We start from the raw sequence: 21,178 nt of genomic DNA, 5'->3' as shown, positions 1-21,178 counted from the left end.
AAAGCACTACAGAAGGATACAGATGCTTTCTGGATTTCCACAGAATCAGATGTTGGACATGCCCTGGGCAGCTGGAGACAGTGAATCTGCTGACAGTCCACAGTGTTCCTCTCCAAACCAAAGAAATTTCTCATGTCATGCAGCTGAGGGAAATGGGCCCAAACCAGAGCTCCCTGCAATGTTCTCCTCCAGCAAGCGCTCTGGAGGCTCATATTTGATATCAGGTTCCCAACATCAAGGCTGCCATGAAGATCCACGATGTCCCATTCCAGGGTACTCAGCATGACACAAGGCCCTTACAGCAGCCTGGGTGTAACATTGGCAAAACAATTGCATTTGGACCTCTCATGTTCTGCCGCTGTCTCAAGGACTCCTAGAAGGACTTCTGCTACTGCCGCCAATGCTCCCAAAACACAGCTAATGCCTGGGTGAAATTCAGGCCCTGAAACAATTTGGTGATAAAAACACCAGCAGGAAGCACAGGCAGGATAGGGGAGAGAAACACTGACAGAGACATAGTGATGGTCAGCCAAGTGAGTGGGAGACAAGCAGAACTGAACGAACAATCATGCTGGACTTTACAGCATAAAAGAAATCCAGCCTAGCCCCAGAGATGTGGTTGGGGTGGCCTTTGAGCCTAAGTATTGCCTAACAGTGGCATGAGAGAACCTCCAGTCATCCACTAACCCAAAATTCTACACGAGACAATACAGCTCCTTGGCCAGCTGAGGATGTGGCTCCGGAGGGCTCCTGTCTAAAACAATATACAGTACAGATGAAGTCATCATCCCCACCCCTGCAGACAATAGTAGCATTGAGGACCACAGCCAAGTAGGAACTGGGTACCTGCAAAAAGGAAACATGGTCCTGCCCCATAGTATGGGCACAGACAGTAAAAAAAACTAAGCACCACAGCACCAATGCACACCTCCATCTGGAGGATCTGACCTTGCACAATCTCCTTCACAAAGGAAAGCTGCACTCTGGGAGAAAAGTACAGACACCCTAGCACTGACATCACAGCCATGGCTCAAACAACCTTCCCCTTCATTCAGATAGCTTTCTGGTCATCAGGATCAAAACAAATCTCTTGCAAAAAAGACTGGCCAGGTTTTATCAGAGAAGCTCAAGAACTTGTGCCCTTCAACAACCACCCTGGTACCCATTAATATTCAGAGAGCTGGGGTTGAGCAGCACCATAGAAGTTAGAAGGATAAAGATAGAGAGCAGAGAGAAACAATGCAGAGTGGGAGGACCCAGAGATACGTGAGCCACAAGGGAGTTTTATCGCCCTGAACAGTCCCGGCTTTCTGACCTTGCCTACCTACTTCTTGAGATGGAAACATTTCCTGCTATCAAATGAGGTATCGCTCAAAACAAGAGCGGCCAGATGAACAAAGCACTGCAGATCAAGGAAACAGGCCTCAACCTCAATTCCCCATTTCCCTTCAGTGTCATCTCAAAAGTCACTCACCTCCTGCATGCTGTACCACCCTTCCTGTCCAGCTGACTGGTGAGAACATCAGGGACCAGCAAGAAGTCAGAGACATCATCATCTTCTTCATCTCCCTTGGACTCCACTAACACAGAAGAATATTGGGCTCCTGCTGCAGCATCCCCATTCAAAAAGGGATGAGGCATAGGAGAAGTAGCGGGCACATCAATCAGATCCATCCTCAGAGGAGTAGGCAGTGGAACAGCCTGAGGCTGAGACTCAGTATCACCACCATGGAATGCGGGATCTGAAGCCAGTGGACTCACCTCACTTGGGGGAAGCAGGGCACCACTGGGAACCCCAGGTATGGAGCTGCTACCTGGCACTGCACAAACCTGTTCCCCAGGAGCCTGCACGGCTCTATCAGCCGCCACAGCCAGTAACTCAGGGGCCTCCCAAAAGCTTAGCCATTTTAAAAACTGTCCCAGGCGGATCAGGATTTGTAGCTGTTTGTTTCACAAAGAGGCACTCCTCAGTGTCTGGGACTTGTTTCCTATCAAGCAAAAACTATCAGGTCACAACAGGGGGCTGACCCCTGAACAGCACATCATCTAGGGCAATGAGGCAATGCAGATCCCAGAGGTGCAGGCATGGGCTTCTGTTGTCCCTGTAATGCTCCAGCCTCCTCCCTTCTATTTTTGGGCCCCATATTCTTACCGTGTCCCCAGATGTAGTGGTACATGAGCAAGATGCCCTCAAATGACCTGGCTCACCACACAAACATTAAATACTGTAAGTGGTGGCAAACATCATATAATCCAATATTTATCTTGCTCTGTTACTTGCATGTCTGTATTAGCCAAATTGCTGCCCTACATCCCATCAATATGGTACTTCAGAACCAGGTTTAAAGGGCTGGTCAGGGTTATTTTAAACCACATTAGCCTGGCATCAGAATGACATGACATGCCTCATGCCCTGACTGACAGCCAACTGGATCATCCTAATGGCAGAAACCACCTTCCCATAACGAGAGAGGGTTTCATTGCAAATAAGTGGAAGGGGAACTGGTTTAAAACAAAAAACAAACAAAAACTTAGCAGGAGTAAAACGGAAAATGGGAACAAAAGACTCCTTTACCCAGCGCAGTGAATTTCATGCTGCTGCTGCTGAAGAAGGCTATGAGCAATAGCAGAGACAGACACTGGATCTATTCACTGGCAAGAAGGACTTAAAAATGCAGTCAGAGAGGAAGAAGAGATTTCTCTTTATTTCCCTCCACCTATGTTGTACCCAGGAACTTCTGGAGTAAGTGGAAGGGGGAAAAATACGAATATAAGCATTTTCTCTTTTTTTCAGCAGCCAGGTTTGTGCATAGGGAAGGGTTTTGAATCTATTTATTCAACACTTGCTAGTCAGAAGCTACAAAACAGGATTCTGTTCAGAGGACTCAGGGATAGCACCTTGGTATGAATCTAACTACCCTTGGCTTCTCACCTGAGCTTTGTCCCTGGATAATAGCCCCTCACCCCTCAGTTTAGTCCTCGCGCTGTTGTGCTGTTAGGTGTTCTGCTACATTTTGAAAGTCCTTTGCATAAAAGAGGTTGATGATTGAGTACATGGGATGATTGTAGATGGTATAGATTAATGGGATAAGAAAGAAAAGAGAAGTAGAGCACAGAGATTATTTTGGAGACGGGGAAGAGTGGAACAGAAAATACAGGGAAGGAGGTAGAGAACACAAACAGAAAAAGAAAGAAAGGAATATATAAAGTAAATGGGAAAGAGAAACAGTGAGAACAATTAAATGGAAAGTATGTCTGTCGTGTTTCACATCACAGGTGAAAATTTTAACTTAAAATGAATTAAAAGGGATTGACTGAGGAATTGATTAATGGTGCACAAAACTTTTTGCCTTTAAGTCAGCAGTTCAAAACCAGCCCAAGTTTCTAGTGACTAAAAGGTTTTTTTTGTTTTGTTTACTTGTTTAAAACCACCACATGATTTAACTTCCCCGCGCCCCTCTGCCGTCACTGCACATAGGCGACCTGCAAAAAAAGGGCCAGGGCGGACGCCTCAGCCTTGGAGAAGACCCTCCCTTGATTCCCTGCTCACCCTCAGCAAAGAGATATCTTCCATAATGAACACAGCCTTTGGAAAATGTGGGGACAGTAAGGATTATAAGGCCTCCCCTACAGTGCTGGCTCTCCCCAAGAGCCACATGCCCAGTGTACATATGGTCCTGGAACACTGATTTCCCCTGCGGTTACTCACCATTTTGGGGGTCTTGTGGCTCATGTGTGCTTGCCTGGGATCAGCCAGTTAGTGACAGGTATGTGAATAGTGGCAGTGTTTTAAATCACTGCAACACACAGACCACTGATTCAAACAATACTGCTTCTGTAAAATGTTGCATTTTGGCTTCACAAATATGATCTCGGGAGCCCAGCCTCCCTCTTTATCGCTGGCTGAACAGCTGCGCAGAATTATAAAGCGGACACGAAGAACTAAAGAGGACTTTCTGTGTGATGTCATGATGACGCTGCAGCCAAAAAACAGGAATTGAAGGAGTAGCAGGACAGCAAGAAGAGGGACCAAAAGGAGAACGGAGCTCGCCAGAATGAAGCCACGGAGCGTCTCTTAAATATTATGGAGCGCCAAGCGGACATGTTCCAAGCACTGCAAACCGAGCAGCTCCATGTCCGGCCTCCTCTGCAGCCACTGTCGCACAATTCTTTCCCATGCACCCCCCCAGACACCGCCAACACACTCTTATCAACCTCCTGGCTCCAGTCTGTACCCGCTGCATTCCACTCGTGCCCCGTCACAGTCCAGCCCTGCAGACTCCCACTATTCACTGCACTCAACACCCATCCCTCTGCAGTTTGGCCCTGCTGAAGTACAGTAACCGCTGCACTGTACTCCAAAGGACAATGTTGGATATGATTCCTGGACAAACACAAATCTTTAACCGTCCCAGGGCCTCACCTCCTCCTGGGACTCTCCCTCCCCCACATATCATCCACAGTGCTGATGTGTTTTTTTGTTTGTCTCTCTCCTCTGGTTGTTGTTTTTTAAATAAAAGAATTGTTTTGGTTTGAAAGCAATCTTTAGTCCCTTAATTGAAAGCAAAAAGACCCCTGCAAAGCAACAGGCAATTTTCTTAAACCTTCATAGTGCACTGTCTGCACCAATCACAATCACCTCCTAACATCCCAAGCACAGCAACAAATATTAGTGGCTTTCAGCTTAAAATTGCTGCCTCAAGGCATCCCTCTAGTAGCCCTGGTCTCTGGCTGTTCAAATTCAGGCTCCAGGTGCTGAGCCTCAGTGGTCCAGCCCTGAGTGAAACTTTCACCCTTCCCTTCACAAATATTATGGAGCGTACAGTACACGGCTATAAGCATAGGAGTATTGTCATAGACAGCGCCAGCGGGCCTTTAAATGTCCAAAAGCACACTCAGTCATTCTGCACTTGCTCAGCCTGTTGTTGAATCACTCCTTGCTGCTCTCAAGGTTCCCCATGCCTGGCTTCATAAGCCATGGCATTAACGGGTAGGCGAGGTCTCCCAGGATCACGATGGGCATTTTGACTTCCCCTACAGTGATCTTTGGGTCCAGGAAGAAAGTCCCTGCTTGAAGCTTTCTGAACAGGCCAGTGTTCCAAAAGATGCGTGCATCATGCACCTTTCCGGACCAGCTTGCGTAAATGTCCGTGAAATGCCCACGGTAATCCACAAGCGTCTGGAGAACCATAGAGAAATACCCCTTCCGATTAATGTACTCTGTAGGTAGGTGATCTGGTGCCAGAATTGGAACATGTGTGCCATCTATCACCCCTCTGCAGTTAAGGAAGCCCATTTGTGCACAATGTCACACATGTTGCCCAGAGTCATGGTCTTTCAGAGCAGGATGCGATTAATGGCCCTGCACACTTCTATCAACACAAGTCCATCGGTCGACTTTCCCACTCTGAACTGGTTAGCGACCAATCGATAGCAGTCTGGAGTAGTCAGCTTCTACTGTGTAATCGTCACATGCTTCTCCAATGGCAGGGCAGCTCTCATTCTTGTGTCCTTGTGCCACAAGGCTGTAGCGAGCTCACCACACAATCCCGTGAATCTGGCTTTCCTCATCCAAAAGTTCCGCAGCCACTGCTTGTCATCCCAGACGTGCATCACAATGTGATCTCACCACTCAGTGCTTGTTTCCCGAGCCCAAAAGCGGCGTTCCACTGTGGTCAGCTCCTCCGTGAATGCCACAAGCAATCTCGTGTCATAGCTACTATGTGTGGCAAGATCAATGTCAAACTTCTCTTGCCTTTGTAGTTTAAGGAATAATTCCACTGCCACTCATGAAGTGTTAGTGAAAGCGAGCAGCATATTGGTCAGCAGCGTGGGATCCATTCTTGCAGACCAAAGAGACAGAGCGCACAGTACACAAACCATTGAAAGATGGCATCAAATGCGGACACAAGCACAGGGATTGCTGGGATGCGAAGCAATGGATCACAGGGTACTGGAACAGGACCCAGGATGCCCCGCGACTCCCTCCACTTTCCCACAACTCTTAGTGGCGGAAGAGGTGCTATGCGGGATAGCTGCCCGGAGTGCACTGCTCTGAATATTGCTGCAAGGGCCGCAAGTGTGAACATGCTATTGCGCAGGCAGCTCACAGTGTGAACACACAACAGCGGTTTCTCTTCGGCGCTTTTTGAGCAGCGCTATAACTGCCAGTGATGTTACTCTGCCATAGTAAACATACCTTTAGTTGAAGCAGCTGTAGCTTAAAGAAAAACACCAAATATCACAAGACTCAAATAATAGAGCAGGCAACACTGCAATGGTAAATTTGACTTTGCATTCATTAACAATGGGGGCAAACAATGTTTAAAATTGTCGCTTGATTGTGAGTCAAGTGTTAAACACTACTTGTCCTCATCTACACTGACAGCAAAATCATGTGTCCTCATCTACACGGACAGCAAAATCATGCCTAGGCTCCTCAAGGTTGTATCCTGGTACAACCAAATATTCTAGTGAAGACAAGCTTGTATCAATCTTGTTGGCAGTTTTAAGGAAGAGACCAACTTAAAGAAAGAAAAAGTGCCATCAAGACAGGAAAGGAAAGCAGGCATAACAAAAGCAAGAGGGACAGAGCAAGGGTTTTTTTTCATTTTTTTTTTTTAATGTTTTAAATAGAGAGTTGACTGATATTAGTTGCAGGGTGTTTAGCAGCGTATTTTTCACCCTGGCTAGACTTACCTAATATCTCCTAGCTTAAAGGTTAAATGTTCAAGCCCTATAATAAAGTGAATTCTTATTTTGCTAAATCTTTATTATCTTTAAGAACTATACTGCACTACCATTTTAAAATGGTACTCTAGAGGTATGTCTATGCTGCAAAATACCTGTGGTGCAAAGTCTCAGGATATGTCTACACTGCAATTAAAAACCCGCTGCTGGCCCATGCCAGCTGACTTAGGCGCATGTGGCTCAGGCTAAAAAGTTGTTTAATTGCGGTGTAGACATTCTGGCTCAGGCTGGGCTCTAGGACCTTGCAAAGCTTGAAAGCCCAAGCCTGAACATCTACACCACAATTAAACAGCCCGAGCCCGATCCTCACGAGTACGAGCCAGCTGGCACAGGCCAGCCGCAGGTGTCTAGCTGCAGTCAGAACTACCCTCAGAGTTCGAGTCAACTGACTCAGGGTCACAGGGCTAAAAATAGCAGTGTACATATTCATGTGAGACTTGCGGCAGTGTTTTATTTATTTTTCTGTGTAGATGTACCTTAAACTATAATTGTCAAAATAAATGAATAAAGCACATTGTGTCTTTAGCATTAGCCTTCCTTTATATCATTTGTTCCTTTCCTGATTCATAAAATTCAGGGATTTGCAATGGTCTTCCCAATCATTAATGCAAATTATTGAACTGCTGTTGTATGTGTGAAATTTTATAACAAAAATTCATATACATACGTACAAGGTAAGTTTACGCATATGAATTCAGTCTATATATTTATTAGGGCTGTCAATCGCAGTTAACATAGTTATGTTTGAGAAGTTAAGAGACATACAAACTGATAGCATATATCAGGATAAAATACCTGCCACACTTACTATAGCTAAAGTTTCTTTGCAAACATCCTAAAAACATACACAATATCATTGCAAAAGATCATCTTCCACAAATGCTTATTCTTTCAATTCAAACTGATATGGATTGCTCTGCAATAGAATTTAATTTATTCCACTGAGACACTGAAGTCTAATAAATTGTGAATTCCTGTTTATGTAAACTTGACTTTAAAAAAAAAATACAGAATGGAAATTTTCTTCCTGAAAAGCTTCATTACTTATTGAAATGATTAATGACTTAAAGCAACAAGCCAGTTTTAAGGATTTAAATTCATAAACACAGACAGTTCAAATAGCATGTAACTGTATATTCAACCAACTGTTAAGAAAATTTAAGCATGAAAACATAACTACACAGAACAGAAATCTAAACATATCCTATTAGGGATAGGCAGTTTACGGAAAACATTTCTGGAGACTTCCTACAGTGCATTTAATTTTTAAATATAAAATTTACAATTGATTTAAATGACTGAATTCCTGTCTGCTATTAAAAACAAATAGGCATTTGGCAAAAAAGAAAATTTCTAACATCTAATTCGATTGATGGTCTCCTGCCTAGGATTGCAAGGCAAGATGTCATGAACGGGAAATAAATAAATGATAGTTTGTTCCACATTAGGATAAGATCCTGTAAACACTACCTGCCAACTAATAGTGCCTCCATTTAACTTGTTCACAGGATATGGCCTGCAGTGTTTTGTCTCCCACCAATGCCTACAGGCTTCTGGCCTGCAGAAGAGCTGAGCTCCCTCTGGAGGGGCGTGAAGAACCCAGGAGCCCAGGCCCCCCTTCCCCTGCTGTCGTGGCTGTGTGTGTCTCAGCTTCCGCTCCCCCCTTCTGGTGACAGACGACACTCCAGGCGTGCACGCCATGACCGACCTGCTGGCCCCCACCCTCAGAGGTGGGGGAGGGGTGACCCACCCACCCCCAGATCCTACAATAAAGAAGAAACTATTTAAACAGGAAAAAAAAAACCTATCCACCAAGTCACCTTCTCCCTCCGACTCAGCTATTAGCTACAGTACACAGTACTTTGGAAACCAATCCCTGCACCATTGCTCGCCTCCCAGCTACTATTTATCTAGATGTTGCAGGCCAACCAACACTTTTAGATGATCCAACCCTTTAAATATAAATATGCAGCAACGGTGTGCTGTGTAGGAAGGGAGCATCGCCTATTTTGGCAAAGAACAGAGTAATTTTGGATTCTAACCTTGGCTCTGCAACTCACTGGGTGACCTTGTGGTCAAATCAAAGCTTCCCCATCTCTCAGCTTCTCCACCTTTAAATCAGACAAAAATAAAACTTATACACCTCACAAACTTAGTGCACGTTGAGATCTTTTGATGAAAGATAACATACAAGTCTTATATTATTTCATGCAGGGAACACTGGGCACAGCAAAAAATGGGGGCTGTTTTGGCCGCTGTGGACCCAAAAAATTTTTATACTTTTTAAAAGAAATGTGATTATATGTAAGACACCAGGAGGTTCTGATGGGAGTGAATGTTTTTAAATTGCTAGATCTTTAAGTCTATAGATATTGACAGTGTTCCTTTAAAAAAAGAAAAAAGTTACCTCCAGGAAGAAATAGATAGGATACTCTTTACACTTTTAGAGAGACTTCCACCCAGGAACCTCAATGCACTATGAATACCAATGAACCAAGCCGCACTACACTCCTTTGAGTTAGGGAGGTCTCATTTGCAGGAGAGGAAACTGAGATGCAAAGAGGTGCACAGTTCTGTGCCTTAACCACACACAAAAAATACTCATAAAATAACACACCCTCCCAGAAAAGCACTTTTGGCTTCTCAGATGAATATGTAATTGATGTGGGATGGTGGAAGTGGACTAGTGTTCATTTATAAGCAATTAGCTCCCACCATTTTATTAAAGCACAAAGATGAATGTCAACCTGGACCAAATTAGAAAGAGTCATTGAGTAAGACTAGATGATATAACTTTTATACTTCCCCACAAGAACACTTATGCATTGCACAATACAGTTTCTTCTGGTTTTGTTCAATTTAATTGTAAAGCGGGCTTTCTACCACTCCCACTGGATGACTATTCTATATAGCAACAAGTCTCATGGTCATAAAATTCCACCTGATATTCAGGTTGCATTTTCCCTTTCTAATGATACCCAATTACTCCTAATTATAGCCCCTTGAATGATAATAAACAATTCTTTTCCCTCCTTGGTATTGACATCCTTCAAATACTTGCAGATAGTTATGACTCCACATCCCCTAAGCTGCCGCTTAGCCAAGGCCTACATTTAACCCAGGGGCCGGCAACCTCTGCTCGCCAGGGTAAGCACCCTGGCGGGCCGGGCCAGTTGGTTTACCTGCCGCATCGGCAGGTTCAGCCGATCGCGGCTCCCGCTGATCGCGGTTCACCATCCCAGGCCAATGGGGGCTGCGGGAAGCGGCGAGGGATGTGCTGGCCGCGGTTTCCCACCGCCCCCATTGGCCTGGGATGGCGAACCGCGGCCAGTGGGAGACACAATCGGCCAAACCTGCCGACGCGGCAGGTAAACAAACTGGCCCAGCCCGCCAGGGTGCTTACCCTGGCGAGCCGTGTGCCAGAGGTTGCCGACCCCTGATTTAACCATTTTAGTATTTCCTCATTCGTGCCTGATTCTGACACCCTCACTCATGTTGAGTAGTCATTTACTCTGCAAGCAGTCCTATTCAATTCAATCAGACTACTTGCAGAGCAAGGTGCTACTCAGCAGGAGTGAAGGTATCAGAATCTGGCTTGGAGGAAATCAATTCCTCTAGAACCATAATAATTGTGCCCCCCACCCCATCTCTGTAGAGTTTCTAGCAGTGAGAGGCTAATTAAGGTTTATTGTTTGTAGTTAATCCTATATCAACACTAGGAATAGAAAAACTCACCTTTGCTATTTTGCATTACATTGAGTATTTAATCTCAAATAGTTAAATGAAATTTACAGTTGCCTTTGAGCCTCAATACAAACTGCCCAATCTCCACCCATGTGAGAAAAGTTGTTCCAGACATTGTTTTCCTAAGAACACCTACCTGCATGAGCATTCACAGATAACTATCTATTAAGAATGCAAGATCCAGCAGGACTTCATTTAACATGTTACAACTCCCTGTTTAACAAGGGTGGGTCACAAACAGCAACAGGCCGATTCAGCAAGGAACTGAAAATACTAGTCTCTGCATCTGTGAAGTCAATGTTTAAATACCAGCCCATATGAATGAATGGGCTTTCTATAAACATTACCCACCAAGATAAAATTCAGTTTTACATTCTCCAAACATCCAAGGATCTCACCCTTCACTTTAACTGTCAACTTTTACCAGATGTTGTATGACAGAACAGTTGTACATTAAGCAGAGTGAAAAAAATAATGCTACGAACAAGTTTATGACTAAAACTAAATCATGTCAAAGTGAAATGTTTGTACTGCAAGTTTTAAAAAATATGGAAAAGGGATGGAAAGAAAGATGGTATAAACAGAACAAATTTGCTTTCTATTGCACAGCAGCCAAGCTGACGTCTAAATAGCAGGGACAAAATTCTTGACCTACACATACATTGCATACTAGTAGTATACACTACCAAAGTAGCACAATTGTGTTCTGACTACCAGCAGCCCTCCACAGTCCCCTTTCTAAACTTATTATTCCTGCCTGGAACATGCAGAAATATGTGGTGTTGTGTCCAAGGGACACAATATCATCACCTATTGATGTAATGTTACTAAGGTTATGTCTACACTGGCAATTGAACTACAAAACTTGTGTCTTTCAGAGGGTTAAAACGCCATTTCCCCTACCCCAAAAAAAGACAAAAGTTTTGCTGTGACAAATGCCAGTGTGAACAGTGCATTGTCAGCAGGAGCACTCTCCTGCCGAAAACACAAATGTCGCTTGTTGGAGTTTTTGTTTTGTTTTGGGATTTTTTTGTTTAAATCGGCAAGAGAGCTCTCTCCTGCTGATGAACATCAGCTACACTGCACAACTTTTAGTGGCACGGCTGTAGCGACACAGCCATGTCATTAAAAGCTGTGTAGTGTAGACATAGCCTAAGCAAATATCTATTACATTAGAACATGATTAGAGCAGACTAAATAATAATTTTTTGGTTCAATGGCTGAACTGAAAAATCCAAAAAAATGGTGTTAGTTTTCAAACTAAATTGCTTTGTTTTCATTTTTTCCCCTCACGAAAATGGGTGGGGGAGGGGAAGGGAGAAATCATTCAGGTCAATTTAACTCAACATAAAAAAAAAAAAAAAATCTGTCAATTTGACTTTAAAAAAAAATCCTCAATTTTTTACTCAGCTGAAACTGCAGTTTTTAAGCAAATTTACCATTTTCCAAAAATGTTCACCCAGCCCTAAATGCAATCTATTACTAGGTGTAGATACAGCACCTAGCACCATGGAGCACTGATTTCAATTGGGGCCCCTAGACACTATTATAATACAAATAATTGTCATGGTGGTGAAAAAGTAATTACTTAGGACTAAGTCATATGTGCCTATCATGTGAAATGAGCAGCTGTGCACATATACATTGAAATGTTAGGACATTTTACAATTTTCAAGAACTCTGGACTTTTCAATAGCAGATCTAGAGAGACTCTATTCCCACCAAACAATAACTGTCACCGTGTTTCCTTTCCCACTGTGATTGTGGATGATCCTACCATTCCCCCTATTAATGTGAATAATGAAACCATTCACAGATTACCAAACCCAGGGAGAGGCCACTTCAGCCAATAGGCACGGCAGGTTTTATGCAGGGCCCCAGCCCCAGCTGTGGTCCCAGCCTCAGGCCCCTTACCCTGTCCGCGTCCCCCCACCCTCCCGGAGCCATGGCCCAGTCCTGGCCCCAGCTCTGGGGAGAGGGGGCACGGATGGGGTAAGGGAGGTGCAAAGTAAAAAGTTTGGGGACCACTGGCTTTCAGCACCCCCACTGTAAAAAGTGTTCCAGCGCCTCTGGTTCAGCAAGACACTCAACAGGTACAGGTTGGTGGTGACTATACATTTGGAAGACAAAACAAGATGGAGAAATCTGCTGATCCACAAAGAAAATTCAGTGATTCATGTAACAATTATATTAGTTTCATACTGGATTTAATACAATATATTGAAAGCAAAGATGAGGTCTTCGGTAAACAATGGAGCGAAGAGGCACAGGAACCTGCAACATTCCCTCTCTCGCAGTTTGCCATTTTTAGTAAGTACATATGGCACTGCACAGCCAATGGGTGTGCATGCCAAACTGGGTACGTCCACACTGATCAGGAAGAGTAGTCCTTCCACAGGGTCAAAATGGGAAGTGCTCCACAGCCAAGACTTTGCAGCCTCAAAGATGAAGCATCCCTATTAGCAAGTTTGACAGGTGGATCCAAACATTTATGAGTCCACCTGTCTCTCCCATCTTTAAAACCTACCCCTGCACTAGAAAGCATAGAGCCCCAAAGAGCTGTAAGTGCAACAGGTAGGCACTGCGGACTGCACAGGGTTCCACTGCATTCTGGATCTTCTGCACATCCAAAACGGAGGGGGGGGAAATCTGCCTATTATAGAGGAAAGCAGAGACAGACATGGAAAGACAGACCATAACAACAGTCTATAAGCATTGCCTCCCTTCACCACTTTCTTGATATTGTTTTTCCAGTGAGAATTTTATACCCCGAAGTTTGGAAGTGGGCTGCCTAAATTTGCCATTTCGTTTCCAACTGTCATCATGAAACAAAGCAATTTGTTCACACTTAGAAAAGAAACTACACTGTCCCCTCCAACTAACATAGTTGCTCTTCTGTGGGAAAAAAATAAATCCTGAAACCCTTATATATATATATATATATATATATATATATACACACACACACACACACACACACCCCTACTACTACTATTGAAAGTCACTCGAGGTAATTTTCATTAATCCTCTTTTAAACTCACTGATCGTTCTTATTAATCCTTGGAAGCCAGACACTAAAAATGTTCACTTCTCAAACAAACCTTCCCCCACTGATTTACACATCCAGTCACATGTACACACTGGTTTATAGTTAGGAACAGAGGAATTGCCACATCAGTTGCAGAATTATCCTATGGTTCATCTGAAATACCATTTTGCTACTCAGGCTAGGACTTGTCTACATAGGGAGTTATTCCAGTATAGCTATTTCTGATTTATTCTAGAATAAAATCATCCTCACATGGATAGTTAATCCACTTTAAATTCCTAAATTATTCTGGATTAATTTTCATGTGTAGACAAGTCCTTAGAGAGATTAGGTCTAGTCCATGCAATATCACCACATTGAGGGAAAAAAGCTGCCTGAGTCCAGCAGTAATAAAACTGGACCAAATCCAGAGAGACACCAAACAACCTGCCAGTTTGGTTTCACTGGGAATTGCAAGTCCTCAGCCCAACTCAGGATATGGGGAAAGATCCTGCTCCTTGCTCTCATTGAAGTTAATACATTTTATTATTGATTTCAGTTTAAGCAGGTTCAGGCCATTGGTCCTTTATACATTAAAGCAAGAGGGCTGATTGTCATTTTTATTCTTTATTTTATAAATGCAGATGCTAATTTCATTTCTAGATGGCTCTAATCCTTAAATTACTTGCTTATTTCAGTGGCAGCAAATTTCACAAGTTAATTTTATATTGCATGAAAAGTACTTTTTATTCATTTTAAAATTTGTCAATTTCATTTAGTCTGTGTTTGTTCTTGTATTATGGGATAGGGTAGGTCAATTCATTAGAACCAGGCTGCTGGAATAATTCCTATTGGTTTGCTTCCACTGCAGGGCCTAACCAACAGACCAAGAATCAGGACTTGGGGAGCTTTGCCTGTACAGCAACTGAGCTACTGCCTTTTGTAAAACTTATGTTGTTTAATATCTTTCAAGTCAGACCCAATATCCCAAGAACACATACGCCTGCTGTGGAGCCAGCACCCAAGATATTCCACAGGTTGTACTCTTAGAGCCACAGACACATTGTTTATGAGTTAGGCTCCAAGGTCCTGAGCTTTTGCAGGATCAGGGCCCAAGAATTCAGACCTTTAGTATCCACAGAATTAGTTACTACATAATTACAGATTTGAATTATACATATTATTTAAAATGAAACAAGTAGCTGAAATGTATATTTGTATAACTCAGTATCTGTGCTAAAAGACTAAAATAGAATTAAAGTATGTATATTTCTGAGACAGCAATGTATCCTAAAAAAAGAGTTGAAGTTAGAAGTCTCAAAACAATTTTGAAGTGTTTCATTACTAAATGCATGTACCTTGATTAGCTTTATAATTATCCAGATAAGATTGCTTTATTACACTACTTAATTTCTAAGGGAAAGCAATTCATAAAATGTATTCTGACACTTTATCACTTGATTAAAGAGCTCCCAAATTGCTCTAATATATACAATGCAGGGGGAGGGAAGAGATGAAATAGGGGATTTAGAAGTCATTAACTGTATACTAATCCTTTAATCTCATTTAGTTTGTGTTGGACCAGCACAAAATACTACTACTATTCAGTACTGGTCACTTACTCATGGAGTTTTATTTCAAGCTAATCTACAATTAGCATAAATACAAGCTAATAACCTATTATGATTAGCTCTAAATTAATTGCAATATTGGGGAAAATGTGACAAATCACTTTAAATATTATTCTATACATAATGCTAAAAATATAATTCAAACATCATCTAGATGGATGTTAAAGAATTTCTCTCATTAGAAACATCGTGAATATTAGCCTGGCATATGATATTGCAGTTTAAGAATGACTAAAATGAATTTTATATATAAGACAAGTAACAAATTTTGGTGAGACACATTTTGATTAATAATGTTAATAATATAACATGTTTCTACTTCAATGCACTAATTAGACCCAATCTGCAACTTGTTGCATGAAGACAGACTACTCAACCAGCACAGAGCCCCAATGAAGTCCTTGTCTGCCTACACAAATAGGGGCCTTAATCAACACAAACTTTCCTTTGTGGAATTTTGTGATTCCCACTTTACAGATGTGGAAAATGACACACAGCTTTAAGTGATTTGTTCATGGCCATACAGCAAATCAGTGTCAACGCTAGGATTAGATTGCAGCAGTTTCTGACTCCAGCCTCATGCTCAGATCACTAACAAACACTATAAAGACATACTGAATAAAAATTAATCAGTATTCACAATGGATGGACAAGGATACTTATTCCAAATATGTTTTTGTTTAATAAGAACTTTTATAGCTACATACTCAGTGTATTTTTTTAATAAATGAGTGGGGTTTTTAGTAGGGATATGTAACTAACTGAAATTAAATAAAATCAGTGGCTTTAATGCAAAATTGTTTTAATGAAATTTGTGGGGGAAGTTAAAAAAAACACAAACTTGCTAACTAAAATGTTTGCTGATTTAGATCTGTCATCATCTGATTTATCCATTCACTTCTGCAGCTGAAACACCAGAGACTGCTACCCACAAGCATAAGACGATGTGCAATATTTCGAAGGTTTAATACAAGTTAAAGGCAGAGCCAAACTCTTTCTTAAAACAAATACACTTTTTGACATCAGCTAAAAGATTCTCTGTAGGCAGTATACCAGCCTCTGAAACAACTGTCATTACACTAGTGAATGTAAACATTCTGTCCTCAAAAGCAGCACGGGGCATAGGGGAAAAGAGGTAATAAGGATGAGAAGAAAGATGATAGAGTTTAGAAACAGATGGAATTTTCAACAAGTTGCATGTTTCCTTCCCAGCAGCAAACAAGCCAAACAGGCAAACACTAAACATGACAGGACACGTTAATTAACTCCCTTCTTTCTTTCTGTTACCACATTTCCCTTAAGACTAGTTTTGCCAGTCTATTCACCTGGGGAAAAATAGTAAATATTCAGTAATAAAGTGGCAACTATCACCAGACAATCCCTAGACAATGTGTTTTACCATAGTTTTAAGTCCTGTCATATCTTGGTCCTTGATGGGAACAATTATTTCCTTTTCCTATTTGTAACAGTATCAAGGACTATTACAAAAACAACGAGGAATTCGGAGGCACCTTAAGGTGCCACCGGACTCACCTTAAGGTGCCACCGGACTCACCTTAAGGTGCCACCGGACTCCTAGTTGTTTTTGTGGATACAGACTAACACGGCGACCCCCTCTGATACAAAGATTATTACCTGATACATTTAGCAGTATCACCAAGATGGGGCAGAAGGTGTTTGCGCAGGGTTGATTCAAATCTAAGGAAGAGGCTGAAGGGGTAGCAGCAAGTGGAAAACTAGACTAGCCAGCCAGGATAGGTGCTATGTCCACACCTGCTGGGAAGTTCCTGTAATAAGTCACTCCCAGAACCCTGCCATCACTTCCAGCTCTGGCACGCATATAAGCAGGCGCACACTCCATGCAGGGAGAGGAGTTCAATCACCATTTGCCCTGTGCTAACCACACTGGAGGAGCATGTGAATATCACTCCTCGCTCTCCCACTGCCAGCCACGCCCGGGCGGACAGGCGTGTCGTGTGTGTGTGTGTGTGGGGGGGGGGGGGGTGTCTCAGGAGTCACCTCGGCTCTCCCCCAAGGCCAGCTACGCTGGGGTCTCAGGAGCCACCTTCCCCCAGGGCCGGCCTCAGCAGAGGAGTGGTGGGGACGGGAGGGAGGTGCGGGGTCTCAGTCACCACACCCGAGGAGCCAGGCACGCCGGGGAGGGCCACAGCGGAGAGCGGCCGCACGGGCCACTGTTCTGCTGGGCGCCGCCAGCCGCGATTTCCCCCCAGCGCGTGCGGGCGCGGGGGCTGCCTCCCCCCCCTCCGCCCCGCTGGGCCGCCGCACTCACCGCCGGGCGCCGCCGCCGCCCTCTCTGCCCGGGACTCAGCCTCTGTGGGCGACCTCTCACCCGCTCCTCCTCCCGCTGCTGGCTCCGCCTGGCCCCGGGCGGGGGAGGCCGGGCCCGGAGCTCTCCCGCCCGCCACAGGACCCAGAGTTTGCCGGCGCCCGAGCCAGGCAGAGGGACGCCCTCTCTGTGCCCCTCGCCCAAGGGGGCGGGGCTCGGCCTGCTGGTCCCCTGGGGCAGCCTGGGGTGGGAGCGTCACCGGGTGACACTGCGCTGCCCGCCGCCTCACACCGCCCCAGTACCAGAGATCCTACCGCTCACACCGCCCCCCACCACAGCCTCGCACTGCCCCCGGGCCAAGGAATCCCACCCACAGCGTCATACCCCGCGGCGTCACACGGCACTTTCCCCCACTCCTTCACATCGCCCCAGTGTCAGGGATCGCCCCATGGGGTCATCCCCTTCCCCACCCTCACATTGTGCCCCCCGTCCCAAAGTCTCCTACCCCCCCTGCCAGGGCATACCCTCCCACGCCCCCACACAGCCGCAGTGCCAAAGCATCACCAGGGCTGCCCAGAGGATTCAGGGGGGCTGGGGCAAAGCAATTTCAGGGGCCCCTTCCATTAAAAGAAAGTTGCAATACTATAGAATACTATATTCTCGTGGGGACCCCTGCGGGGCCTGGAGCAAATTGCCCCACTTGCCCCCCCCCCAGGCGGCCCTGAGCATCACTCTGCCCCCCCCCACCCCTTCCCATCACCACCCCCCGCCACACCCACACACTGCCCTGCATCATACCCTCATACTGCCCCAGTGCTGGAGCATCACTCCACCTCCCCCACAACATGCTCTCACAACCCCAGTGTCAGGACAGCACATTGCCTCTCATCACGCCCATACACTGCGCCAGTGGGTCACACTGCCCCCAGCAATCCTCTCACATCACCCCAATGCCAGGGCATCCCACCACCCTCCACCATGCCCTCACACCACCCCCACTGCACCATCACACTGCCTCAGTGCCAGGATTCATGCCACTCCCCCACACCCTCAGACCATTCTTGTGCCAGGGCATCCCACCGCTCCCACCACACCCCACGCCCTGCCCCAGTGTCAGGGGGTCATACCAGCCCCACCACCATGCCTTCACACTGCCCCAATGCCAAGGCATAAAAGTGTCCCACCCAACGCCATCATACCACCCCAGTGCCAGCACGCATCCCACTCCCCTATACCCTCACACTGCCCCAGTGCTAGGGGCATTACTCCTCTACCATGGTTACCAGTTCTCTGCAATATTGCTCTGCCCAGTGTTTACAGAGAGGAAAGCATAGCAAAGCTTGTGACGAAATTGCATGATAGGCCACATCTACTGTTAAATAAAGACTTGTTTAATCCACCAAATGGGCATCTGTCCTCACGTTGCCCATTGTGGATAAGTTTACCGGGTGAGGGATTTACGATAGAGGATGAGTGGTGAGCTTCCTGGTCCACAGAGAAAATGACAATTATCTTTTCTGAGACCCCACTCAATGTCAATCCAGGGTTGATTTACCACTAAGGCAATGGAGCCTTCTGAGCCAGTTTCATACTGGACATGGAATTTGTGCTGCAGCGGAATTTCGGTGATGTTTCAGAGACAGTCCACTATGTCAATGTGGCCAGCCCCAAACCATGACACACATGAGGACTACAAAATGACTCAACTTCCTGGAGGTCTTTGTGTCTTGAACATAGTTCATAAGAATGCTGTGGCTTGGCTTGACCAGATTATATACACCAAATAATAATAGTGCCAGGATGTCACTCCACTCCCCCACACACACACAAACCACCCCTATGCCAGGGTGTCACTCTACCCCCCTCCACGCCCTCACATCACCCTGGTGCCAGGGTGTCAGACTGCCCGCCAGTGTGTGTGTATGTGTGTGTGTGTGAGAGAGAGAGAGAGAGAGAGAGTGAGCGCGCTTTTCCTAAATCCTGTCACTCAATAAAGCCAAATTAATTGGAGCTGTAACTCAATTGTTTTCAATGCAGTTAGAACAAGGATTATTTTCCCCCATATGTTCAAACAAATTTAGGGTTGAGCAATACAGAAGGGAAAATATCCAGTTGCTGCTTTTAATTTAGTTTTCGACCAAATCACTAACCACAGTCCAAATTAGTCTTTGTCTCTGTCTTGGAAGGACCTAATTCTGAGGAGACGCTCAGCACTCCTGACTCCCACTAATTTAAAGGAAAGTTGATGGAATTCAGCACCCTACAGGAAGTGATCAGCACCTTAAAGATTAGGCCTGAAATGTGCAAGGACTTGTCTATGCCGATTCTGGTAAAACTTGCCTTTACTTGTGATTAGCTACTTTGACGCTATGAGTTACTCAAAAATGCATTTGTTTCCAGAAGCAAAGAACATCTGATTAAAGTTTTACAAAAAGTTATCACTTGCAAGCCAGATGCAGGCACATGTTATAACACATCACATTCAACTTTGTATTTAAAGGTGGACCTTCCTTAATACTATATCAAAATTGAAAAAAAAAAAAAAAGTTTGAAAAGAACACCCAAACATGTATAGTTTGATTTTTACACTTTGCTATTAGTAAAGATATTTATGTTTTGAAAGAGGGCTGCTCTCTCATGGCCTAACTAAGCCTTTTGCTAGATCCTGCAGGGATGTCACAGTCCCTAACGTTAAAGTTGAAATCGCCACATACAGAATGTATTGTGATGTCACAAATTCAGTATAATAGGCCAAATTCTGCCCTGATTTGCACCCATGAAACTTCATTGGGAGGAATTTGGCACTATGGGTAAGATGAAAGAGCAGACAAGTTGTGAAGGAGAAAAAGCTTGTTTTACTACAAATGGCTCCTGTAGTTACAAAACAACATCATGTGCAGGATAGACTCTGCCACTAGAGAACATAAATAGATATTTTAGCCAAAAGGCAAATATGAAATTAATGCAGAATGTGTCCCTAACCTGCCTGAGAATGAATCCATCAATAGACTCCTTAGTTGTGGTGGGCAGAAGAAAGCACTTTGAGTTTGCAGCTATGGTGCAGTACACTTAGCTTGAAGGTACGCACCCTATAATTTGTCAATTCAGTTTGTAGTTTAGGATTGTTCTTGGATTCCTCACTGATGCTAAGATCTCATGTAATAGAAAGTATTACTCATAGATGCTATCATTTTCAGCTGGCTAGGAGACACCAGCTCATCCTGACCTTGGTTATTCATATTTTTGTCATGTCCAGTCTGGACTACAGCTGTGTCAGAGAGTTCAGGGTGCAATCCAGACCAGTGAGGGGTTGTGTTACTTCTTACCCTGTAACCCTGAGTACCCCACAATGCTTTGCCACTGTAGCTCCCAGCCTAGGAGCCATCCACTGACTTCGAGGCAGTAGGTCAGAGCCCTCTTTCCTAGACAGGGCATCTGCCACCATAGTTTCTTTTCCCTTTATATAGAAAAAACCTGTTTGTCACCTTTGTCTGCTTACAGTCTCCTGGACATATCATCAGAGAGTATCCATGATTTCACCTACTGAGGTGTTACAAACATTTTACAGTGACATTAATGGCCAGTGTGTTATTAGATTTCATTAGCTAGACATATTATATTACATGTCACCTTTTAACTAAATATCGTGACACCAGTGCGTGAGGTGTAATGAGTATGTCAGGCCTGACAAGAGTTGCTAACATGGAGCAGTGAACCATAAGTGGGCCTGTGTGTCAC

The 21,178-nt window shown here is 44.4% G+C and overlaps 1 protein-coding gene across 3 annotated transcripts in view; it reads right to left on the bottom strand.

Annotated features, from left to right (window-relative positions):
• GNG12 (G protein subunit gamma 12) overlaps positions 1 to 17,497 on the bottom strand; it is a 62,233-nt gene extending 44,736 nt beyond the window's left edge. For 2 of the 3 annotated variants that reach the window (XM_034779179.1, XM_034779176.1), the window contains exon 1: positions 17,444 to 17,497. The gene's annotated coding sequence lies outside the window, so the exon portion shown is untranslated. Of the gene's footprint in view, positions 1 to 8,792; positions 8,862 to 17,443 lie in introns of all 3 variants that reach the window. The other variant, XM_034779178.1, reaches the window with a different exon arrangement.
• Positions 17,498 to 21,178: the final 3,681 nt, after the last annotated feature.

The sequence above is a fragment of the Trachemys scripta genome, chromosome 8, assembly GCF_013100865.1.
Source record: "Trachemys scripta elegans isolate TJP31775 chromosome 8, CAS_Tse_1.0, whole genome shotgun sequence".
In the NCBI taxonomy this organism is placed as follows: domain Eukaryota; kingdom Metazoa; phylum Chordata; order Testudines; family Emydidae; genus Trachemys; species Trachemys scripta.
Note: the sequence above shows the minus strand (reverse complement) of the source record. Positions and strands in the feature narration are given on the sequence as shown.